Source organism: Nuphar pumila, chromosome 5 (genome assembly GCF_984573655.1).
Source record: "Nuphar pumila chromosome 5, dmNupPumi1.hap1.1, whole genome shotgun sequence".
In the NCBI taxonomy this organism is placed as follows: domain Eukaryota; kingdom Viridiplantae; phylum Streptophyta; class Magnoliopsida; order Nymphaeales; family Nymphaeaceae; genus Nuphar; species Nuphar pumila.
The window spans coordinates 108,662,038-108,673,459 of NC_143253.1; the positions used below are offsets into that span (position 1 = coordinate 108,662,038).

At 42.8% G+C, this 11,422-nt stretch overlaps 1 pseudogene; it reads right to left on the reverse strand.

Annotated features, from left to right (window-relative positions):
- Positions 1-9,651: 9,651 nt before the first annotated feature.
- Positions 9,652-11,196, reverse strand: LOC149838067 (cytochrome P450 77A1 pseudogene; annotated as a pseudogene).
- Between the last annotated feature and the right edge of the window lie 226 nt (positions 11,197-11,422).

Here is an 11,422-nt window from a genome sequence, read left to right on the forward strand (position 1 = left end):
AGCCCTAATCAATATTAAAAAATAAACCCTTAATTAAAGCCTTAATCAACCCTCATCAGAACCCTAATAAAGAAAGAAGAACAAAAGAGAGAGAGAGAGAGAGATGAACAAAGAAAAAGGGAGGGGGGAGAGAGAGTCGGCCACATTGCCGGCCTTGTTGCCCGACCAATGCACAGGAGAAAGAGACCCCCACCCCCTGCCATTTTTTTTTTGAGTCTCTATTGTCTGGTTCTCGATGTAACATGGGGAGGGGAGGAATGGTGATTGACAGTTCCACAGATTGCGGCGAACGTGGCTTCTACACATCCATCGCGTCCAACATCTGATCATTGTGCGAAGCAGGTTATATGTCCCCCCCCCCCCCCCGAACAGGGCAGTTAGCTACATCTCATGATCGGGGGTCCCAAAGAGCACCACGTATGTAAGCATGTGTGTCTCGTATCCCCATGTTTGTCAGCATTAATTAGCGTTGGAGTTTGATGCGATTGCAAAGACTTAAGTACCCTCTCCTCTATTGGTGCAAAAAAAATGACGGTTCTTGAAAAGGAGTGGTTGTAAAGACTTAAGTGCCCCGAAGATGATTATTTAAGACCCAGTCTCTGCACTGCAAGATTATCCGAGAAAGAAATCTCCCCTGGAGGAGGCCATGAACATCAACCCTCTTACTCTCTGTCTCCCTTCTATTTCTGCTTCTGTGCACATCCATTAGAAGATCATACATTGCTCCATCAAGCACCGACTGACCTGCACATTTACTGTTGTGGAGCCTGATTCAGAGTTTTTACCCTTACGGGAGGAGGGTCTGGGGGCTCCTCTCAGTGTGGGTAGCATCATTCAACTTGAAGAGTTATGAAGTCTGATTCAGAGCTTTTACCCTTACAGAAGGGGGGTCTGAGGGCTCCTCCCAGCGTGTTCATGGCCTTTTGCCCTTACAGGAGGGGGGTCTGGGGGCTCATCAACCCTCTCTCGCTCTCTTTCCCTTCTATTTCTGCTTCTGTGCACATCCATCACAAGATCCTATATTGCTCCATCAAGCACCGACTGACCTGCACATTGACTGTTGTGGGTCCTTACTGATGAGCTGCCTCTAAATTTATTCGACTCTGGGTCCTTACTGCACTTGAAGTTGAGTCGTTGTATTTTTTGTTATTCGGTGGGTGGTGAGGCCCTCCTCTACTCTCTCAAGACTCTTAGCTTGGGCAATCTTTCTTTTGATGATTGTGGTTGTAATGTATCGTTGAAGTTAAAATGGGGAATGAAATGACAATAGAAATCGCTGAAAATTTACAGAAATAAATGCCCTCCTTCTAGAAAACTGAATCATCGGTTCATCTTCCTCGGACGGACATAAATGCCCTCCTTCTAGAAAACTGAATCGTCGGTTCATGAAAATGACAAAACTGCCCTCCATCGATATCGCGGGAAAACATTCCGCAGAGTTTGCGTATGTAGCAAGCGTTATGTTGTATGATACAAATAGTTCAAAAAAATCATTTCTCGCTCTAAGCACTCTACCGGAGATTCTTTGCTTTCATCTCGAGTTGCCGGAGCATCCTTTCCTTTTTACCAGAGCATCTGTTTCCGTCTTACGCGCAGTCGCAGCATCGTTGCCACCTTCTGTTGCGTATTAGTTGTTACTGTTGCTTACTCTACAGTTGGAATGTCTAAATTCCCATCGTTTCGGTGAGTTTCGTGTAAGTTTTCTTTCTTCAATCTGAAGATTGGTTCTTATACAAGGATTTGTATTATGAACCCAAATATTCCGATGATTTCTAATGATGATGATCGTGTATTGTGTTGTGCAGGTTAGCAATGTCTGCACCTCATCAGATTAGAGATACCCCGTCGTTCTATGGGTTGTCTATTAGAGAAGTGATCCGCCAGTCCCATCTATCTAAAGTTTTTGAAAGATACCAAAATATACTTAAGATTGAGAACGATGAAGACAGGGAAAAAGCGCAGGGTATCACTGTATGACAGTCCTACGCTGCAATGCCACACATCGCAGCACACTTGAACAATCTTTCGCATCACTCTAAGATTGACAGTCCAACAATAATCAACAACGTTCTATGCTGCGATGCCACATATCGCTATTCAACGATAACCACAAATCGCCATACAGTGATACCCTTTGCCCTCCGACGACTGCGATCAGAGGCAAGTTTTCTTTTGATACCCTGCGCTTCATGAATATGTCCATCATAATCAACAACGTTCACTACTGACTTGTTGAAGATAATGTTTACGCTTTGGCGCAACTTCTCGGGAGTGTCAAGCGAGACATGATTTTGACCTACGTTGTTCGATCCCATTATCTTCGGCTGGTATTCATTCGCTGCAACAGACTTAATGTGAATTAACTCCACGTTTTCAAGTAACTCCGTTGTAGCTTTTCTCACACATGCATAGCCTTCTTCGGTTCTCGATGCCAAATCAGCAACATGCATGAATGACCTACATAGTTGTTGGTAACGGGAGGCTATGTGGCACTTCTCGTCAACACCAGATTTACTCGCATTGTCCATAACGAGCATTTCAATCTTCGCGCGTCTTGTCCATCTTCGCATTACGTAAGACTCATGTATTTCTTGTATCTTCTCTTGATTGAGTGCCTTTAATGCATGACAGCATAGGATACCTTTGAATTCATACATTTTGCACGAACATTCTACCCTTCCGTTGTCGACATTGTACGTGACATGCGCTTCTTGCCTTTCCTGATGCTTTTCGCCCTGACAAAAAATATGATATTTATGCATATTCTCGGTTTGCACCAGTTCTTCTATTTTGCAATTCATGACATGCAACACCTCTTTCTTGATCCATTCAAATACAGTTAGTGTATACAGAGCTGCAGGTCGCATCAATATTTTCATGCCAAAAGTTAGAGGTCGTGTATTGAAGCATTTCACGTCTTGTTCAAGCTCATTCTGTCTTAGATCGTCTACAAATAATTCATATTGTTTCATAAAACGAAACATTGTTAAACATGAATACAGGGTTTTCTTCAGCGTGGCATGCATAGATTCGGCTCTTTGTGTGCTTATCATACCTGCACAAAAGTATTGTCTTCCATATGCCAATGCCACTTCTCTTTTTCTACATATAAATTTTGTAACCACAGACAGTCAGCAAGGTCGTATGTCTTAATCATTTTGTCCCAATCTGACTTAAAGGTGACCTCGTCTACGCTATGAAGTACACACCTTGTAAAATGTTTGTCAAACCCTGTATTCTGATTAAATATGTGTCCTATGTTCTTTACTGCATTTTGAAAGATATGCCACAAACACAGGCGATGATGTGCATCTGGCCACACATGAAGCACTGCAGCCGCAATTGCGTGATCACCATCTGTAAGTACAGTTTCAGGATGCTTCCCGTTCATTGCCTGTGTAAATACTCTGAACAACCACTCAAAGGTTTCCTTGGTCTGGTCATACACAAAAGCACCGCCTAATATACAACTCTGTGCGTGATGGTTCACTCCCACAAACTGCGCAAATGGCCACTGTTCAGTGTTAATCTTTACTGTAGTATCAAACACAAGCACATCATTGAAGCATTCATAATCTAATCTAGACCTTGAATCTGACCAAAACATATTCACGGCATATCCATCTGCGTCCACTTGCATTGCACTAAAGAAACCATGTTCATTGCTTGATTTATTCTGTAAGTAACGAACCAAACAACATATTTCTCCGTTCTTCATGTTATCTGTCCTCTTCCTGCTCAAGTGGTTTCTAAGATCCAAAGGTGTGAATGGCACATTTTGGCGACCACCATTTATGCGGGTAAACAAATTGTATGTCTTCCTTGGTGCAATGTCGGCGCTATCGGCTATTTCAGCCATTGCAGCATGAGCTACAGTTACTTTACGATGTGACCTTAGCATAGGAGTCATAAATGATGCAGATAAATCATGATTATGATCACTAATTAAAGTACGCATGACAAATTTCCCATTCGGATGTCTTCTCAAAACCAATCTCGCCTGACATTCACATCTTGATTCTGGCATACTCCTAGTTGGATTTCCCATTGATTTCTTCCAACTTTGCTTGGAATAGACATATGTCTTTCTAACCAAGATACCCTGTGCATTTTTTGACCAAGAAAACCTTCTTACACTGAAGCAAACTTTTAAGGCATAATCATTGTAAAATTTATATGCATCTTCTTCGTTATTAAAATGCATTCCTTCTACAGAAACATAGTCAAGTGCAATTCCATGTACATTCCCAGTTCCTACGGTTTTATTAAGTGTACTGACATCAAAATCAGGATCATTATTGAATTGCATTTCTTCTCCTGGAACATTGAAGTCAGGTGTACTTTCGTGTACATTCCTGGTGCATACACTTTTATTATGTGCGCTGTCATGGTAGTCTACCTCATCATTGAATTGCATTTCTTCCACTGGAACATTCAAGTCAATAGTGGGTCTAATGCCTGCACCCTTCTTTTCATGTGCATCGTTAGTGCAGATGTTCAATTCTTCAGTTGGGTCATAAGTATAAATATTCAATTCTCCAGATCTTTCTATTGATTGAGCTACATCATCTTTATTACAACCTGATGATAAGCTCAATAATGTTTTAAGCAATATATCAATTTGTGTTTGCAGCAACATGGCAAACAAGTCGATCTTATCTCACAAAAACGAGAGTCTGTTACTAATACAACGGTTTGAGATACAATGCATATGATGAGTGACTGTAGGATACCTGATGGGGTAGAGGCCCTTCCTAGCATCTGCAAACAAGCATTCCTGTCAACAGGTCCCAGCGTCTTACAAATATCGATAAGTTTCCAACCTTCGTAAGAACAAGATCTACCTGCAATAACCAAACAAAGCCTTAATGACACACAAGACGACATGTCTTCTTCATCGATAGCATGATGCTGGGAAGCTACTCACGCCGCCTTGATGGAACTGGTTGGAATGTTTGTGCATCATTGCTTTCTTCCTTAATGCCTAACAACAACGACAAATAAAAGAAGACAGTGGAATGTTTTGTAAGCAATATATCAATTTCCGTTAGCAAGCGACATAGGTTTACTACGATTTAATCAGGATGCATATAAGAACGGATACCACTAGGGTTACGCAAGTCAAAGCAACGATTTAATGAATGAAAGTATCAAAGCAAGTGCGGTTTGATGTTTGCTTATGCTGAGCATCGACGTGTCGCTTACCATGCCAATAAAATAAATATGTCGTACATGTGTGTTGACGATAACGCTCTCATAATATCCACGAGGCTCTAAAGCGAGTTTAATAGAAGTCGCTGAGAGAGCAACGATATGCATGCGAAAATCGCCCCGCCATGCGTGTCAAGATGTGTTTCTGCACCCAAACGTTTTCAAAGTCTGTGTACAAATATCTTACAAATACATATTACAAAACATATAATATCTTACAAAACGATATGTATAGCGATTTGTCAGATATTGAAAATCGATACGGCAGTTCAGTATTTATAACTTATAACTCGACGATACAAAAACATACTATCTAAAAGGTCGATAAATATATCGCACAATAAATTACAAATCGATAAGGAAGAACTTGAACATAATAGCAAACAAATCGATATTAACTAACAAAAATGTATCTCACAAAAACGAGAGTCTGTTACTAATACAGCGGTTTGAGATACAATGCATATGATGAGTGATTGTAGGATACCTGATGGGGTAGAGGCCCTTCCTAGCATCTGCAAACAAGCATTCTTGTCAACAGGTACCAGCGTCTTACAAATATCGATAAGTTTCCAACCTTCGTAATAACAAAATCTACCTGCAATAACCAAACAATGTCTTAATGGCACACAAGACGACATGCCTTCTTCATCGATAGCATGATGAGATGAAAAGCTACTCACGGTGCCTTAATGGCACTGGTTGAAATGTTTGTGAATCATTGCTTTCTTCCATGATGCCTAACGACAGCAGAAATGAAGAGAAGACACTGGAATGTTTTGTAACACAAGGCAGGCACGAGAAGGCGACAGTGTGTTGTACAACAGGATAAAAAACAAGGCGAAAAGCTCGACTGGAGATGAAGGCAAAGTTTGCGTTGATAATGGAAGCAACTGTTACAGCAGATGGCGCAGGCGAACGTCTCCACTTTAAATGGTTAACATCAAACTTTCTGGATGGAGGACTTTTTTGTCCTTTTCCCCACCCGTCGTTTCACAACTTTTGAATGAAGGATATTTTTGTCATTTCTTCGAACCGTCATTTCAGGGCAAGAAAAGCAAGTAAGGGTGATTAAGTCTTTGCAACAGCACCAGAGTCCGATGCAAAGTTATGTCAACATACACGGGAATACGAGCCCCATGTGCATGTGGAGCTCATTCGATCCCCCGAACACGGACGTGGGATTCAGTGAATCATCGGGGGCGAACATACACAACCCTCCCATCATTGTGGCATCCCATGCATCCACAGCATCCAGCGCGATGCGCCAAACACCCCCTAAGGGATATAAAAAAACCCAATTCACACTAAATGTTGACGATGAAGATGAACAGATAGAAGCCATAACGAAGATCCACCAGTTTATGACTCTGATACCATAAACAATTTTGATGTTCACGCGAGAACAAAAAATCAATAATCATACAAGGCTATAAAAGCATAATATCGACAACCACACTTTGTGATGTTCACATGAGAACAGAAAATTGATTACAACACAAGGCGATAAGAGCATAATATCAATAACCACACAAGGCGATAAGAGCAATAATTCAGTAACTACATAGGGCGATAAGAACAAAAAATCAGTAGCGGTCTTTAAGACCTACGTCCACGGATGAACTCTCATTTTCTCTATGATTTTTTGATAGAGGAGAAGTTCATATATTGATTCAAGTAATCTCATTACATGGCGGAAGTATCCCACAATTTTGTGGGATTGCAATGATTTTCTTCAACAACAAGACTCTCCTAACAATTTTTTAGATGTATCTTGACATACATAGGACATTGATTCATTGCCAATTACATTTTTTCCTTCAATATGTAAACATTGATCTTAAGAAAAGCGTTCTCCTCATTTGCTTCTTCCCTTTGGCTTCTTTGGATGCGAATGTACTGAGGTCCACACGATTTGCACTAGAACACACCATAGTAGCAACGCATCCTGGTTCTCTAACAGGCAGAACTCTTGGGGCAATAATTTTCACTTTAATATTGAAATTCAATGAGTTGTTTGTGTTAAAAGGGCGACATTTTTGTCTTGTTAAAATTTTTGGATATTTAAATTTGATGTTTCTAGACCATCAGATTCTAATCTGCCTTTTGGCTTTGACTGTAAGGTCTTTGCACGTGGGAACTCCTATGCTAACGTCATATAGCCCAGCCAGGAAGCCAGCTGAACGAAATTTAGTTTCGACAAGTCGGTTGGTTGAGGTAAGTGGAAAATTAGTGTTATTTTAGTCAAGGCCGCATTTGTTTCATGCAACTTTCATGGGAAAGTGGGCTGAGAATCTTGACTTAATCTTTTCCGCCATGAATGAAGTAAATATCAAATCATCATGGTGGAAAAGTGCCTTGCTGGCACAAGTGAGATCAAGGACCCAAAGAATGGAAGATCTGATCAAGCAATTTTCAGAAATGATGGATCAAATATATGCAACGGGTAAAATGATCTGAAAGACCAAATATCAATCCCACCACCTTCCACTTTTTGAAAGTTTTTACATGAGAAGTTTGAATTGGAAGGGTTTTTAAGAAATTCATGCCTATTCCCATGTAAAACCTTTCCTTTTCATGAGAATAAAACAAATGATGCAGAAATTTTGACATGCATGTGAGATGAAATTCTATAGCCCAAATCAACTTGTATATCCAAACCCCCTAACTCAGCCTTGCCCTTAAAATCTGAGCCTAAGTAAGTGAATTAAAACCAAAGAAAAATAGACCATCTCTCTCTCTCTCTCTCTCTCTCTCTCTCTCTCTATATATATATATATATATATATATATATATATATGGGGGGGGGGGGCACGTAAGACTGGGTGGTCGTGTCCTCAACTGAGTTTTACCTCACAAATAGTCAGGCCCATTAAGTGGCCCGGATCTCAGTGAAGGTTTTCCTTCTTCCTAAAAAAAAAAAATATCATAAAAGAATGGACTAGAAGTAATTAATGGAGTGGTTAACGAGCAATAATTTTCATTAAAAAACTTGTACAAGAAAACCAGAAAAGAAATTGACCTAGTTAGATGTGTTGGTGCAGGTCATTTTGCTTAGCAAATAGGAATATTATGAGACTGCAAATGGTGATTGTGATCAAGAATTTGATGGAGCAGGATTAATCTATGAGCCTAAAGAATGACTTAGTGATGAGGATTCTCTTACTTTAGGAGTTCAACGCGACTAGGTCTCTTATGCCATAAGTGGTTTTCCCATTCCTCATGGAAAAAAATGAAGACAATCGGAAGGTTTTCATCAACATATAGCGATAGTTGTAGTTGCAAATATGTGACAATTCAAAGTGCCACTGTTAGACTTTGGTTGAAACCAGAACCATTCCATTCCATACCATGTCAAGTGTATGGATAACAACACTATTCCAATGGCACAAAATTGTTTGGTTTATTTCTTTTTTCATTTTTTCACTTACCAAGATCTTATATGGTTTTATGGGTATTATATATGACATATATTTTACTTGGTGGCATGGTTGTATATATGATTTGAATGTAATTTACTTTGAAGAGCCAAACTATATTTACCTAAAGCTTCTTGATATATGGAGAAACTCAGTTCTCAAAAAGCTTGATTAAGAAGCAAGAAACTCCTGGCTTCTATGAAAGGAGGGAAAGCTTTAAAAAATAAACTTCCAAAATATGAGAAACCTGATTACTTTTGTAATAAGTCATCTTCCTTCTCATTTCCCAAATAATTTTTTTTTTGTATCTTTAACATTTTCCTCTAGCTTCTTATCACTTCCTATATTTTTTATATTAAAAAAATTATATTTTTTTATAACAAACTCATGTGTTGGTTTTATATCATTTTATACTTTGTGTTCATGTCATGTCTTATCTGCTTCCACCCATGAATGTTTTCTTTTCATTTTTCACATGCTTGCATAATCGCTTCACAGACGCTTCTTGCTTGCATCACTTCTCATATCCACTTCGATTACCCGATAACTATGGGCCAAACACTTATTATATCTTCAAATGACATAAGCAGACACTGCCGGTAGATTTTGTACATTTAATTAAAGTTCTTGGCATCTAATTTTGTCTCTAGAATTAGTGTATATATGTTCTCAATGTTTAATTGCTTGTAACATACTTTAAAGCCCGAAATAACCATCTCCCAACACTAAAATCCCTTCCATAACGTGTAACATACTGGCAAAGGGCCGCGTGTTCCGGATCATAGTGGGAGAGATTGAGAAATCGAATCCCTATGCTTATGATATAATATAAAATTAGAACTTCAACAAGATGGATATATACCCCTTTTGACTTGGTGACCACAACCGTAGCAATAAGCGTTTCCAACTAACACCAACAAAAACAAAAAAACAACAATAATACAGACAGTAATTATTCTATGCGAGTCACGTAGCAATAAGCAAAAACAACTCAACAGGTAGTAATACTAAATGTAATGCATCAAAGCACTCGGGGCCTAACGACGGCCTTGAGCGGTTCCTTCATGACCACAGTGAACGCGTATTTCTCGGACAGGTCTATGGGGCCCGAGCCCGGGCATTGAGTCCACTCGAACTCTTGGACCATCCTGGCCAGCAAAAGGTTCATGTGAAGCGTGCCCATGTGCAGGCCCGGGCATATCCTCCTCCCCACACCGAACGGCATCAACTTGATCTTCCTCACCCCGGTGAGGTCCGAGTCGTCCCTGCCGGCCATAAACCTCTCCGGCATGAACTTCTCCGGCGACTCCCAGATGGCCGGGTCCTCCGCCATCGGCGCGGTGTAGAAGTCGACGGCGGTGCCGGACGGGATGTCGTACCCGCCGAGCTTCGTCGACTCCGAGACCATGTGCGTCACGGTGAAGTGCACCGGCGGGTGTCGCCTGAGAAGCTCCTTAACGAAGGCGTTGAGGTACTCGAGCCCCTCGATGTCGGCGTCCTCCACGGGCCGGCCGCCCGTCGCTGCCCGGACCTCGGCAGCGAGCCGGTCCTGCGAGGCTGGGTCCATTATGAGCCGGGCCACGGCCCACTCGAGCCCGCAGGCGGTCGTGTCCGTGCCGCCGTTGAGGAACTCGGCGCAGAGCGTGACGAGCTCGGCGTCCGTCCTGGGGCCTGGGCGCCCCTCCACCGTCAGATCGAACAGCGTGTCGACGTAAGCCGTCGGATTCACGCTTCCCCCCGTTTTCAAATACTCCCGCCTCTTGTTTATGATGGGGAGCAGCGTTCTGAGCTGTTCCTCTCTCACCGACTCGGCCTCCCTCTGCTGCTTCGCGAAGAAGGGCCTCAGAAGCGGTACGAAGTCGTCGGGTCGGGGCTCAGCCACGAATATGACCCGTTTTAGGAGCTCCTCGACTCGAACCACCTCCTGCTCCTCCATCTCGACCCCGAAGCACATGTAGAGCAGGATCGAGAACACCGCGAACCGGGCGTTCTTCAAAACCGATACGATTCCGTCGTTCTTATCCGATTCGTATTGGAGCCTGGAGACCAGACGGTCCATGGCCCGCTTCCGGGTCTCTTTGAACTCCCTGGTGCGGCTCGGGGTGAGCATCTCGGAGACCATGTTGCGGCGGAGGGAGCGCCAGACGGGCCCGTAAGGGGCGGAGTTGACGGTGCACTTGTTGCAGCTGAAGAGCTTCCTGGCCAGGCCGTCTCGGGGGCGGCTCGAGAACACGGGGCCCTTCTGGATGAGGGCTTCGTGGGCCAACTCGTTGCCAGAGACGACGACAGTGGTACGGTTCCCGAGTCGGATGGTGAAGATGGGGCCGTATTCGGCGCGGAGGCGGCGGATGAAGTCCTTGTAGGAGTTGTCGGTGGGGCGGATCTGGAGGAGGTTGCCAAAGATGGGCCAGCCGGGAGGTCCAGGAGGGAGGCGGGGCCTCGGGGAGAGGGCTCGCCGGAGGAGGAGGAGGGAGGCGAGCAGGAGGAGGGCGGTGGGGAGGAGGAGAGGGTGCAGCAGGAGAGTGGTGGTTGTGATGGGCAGATAAAGAGGCAGAAGGGAGCCCATTCTCTCTGTCTCCCTCTCTTCTTCTTTTGCTCTCTTTCTTTCTGATCTTTTTTCCAAGGGTTTTAGTTGAAGGGGAGGAGGGCAGGGGTTTAATATAATTTTAATGGGGAATTATTACGCTGACGAACGGGTGAGGAGGTTCATTAAAGACATGACCTACTACCAGTTGGGGTCGTTAATGAGACTGCTCTGGTTAGTGTTTGGGAAGGAAGGAAAGCAAAAGTCT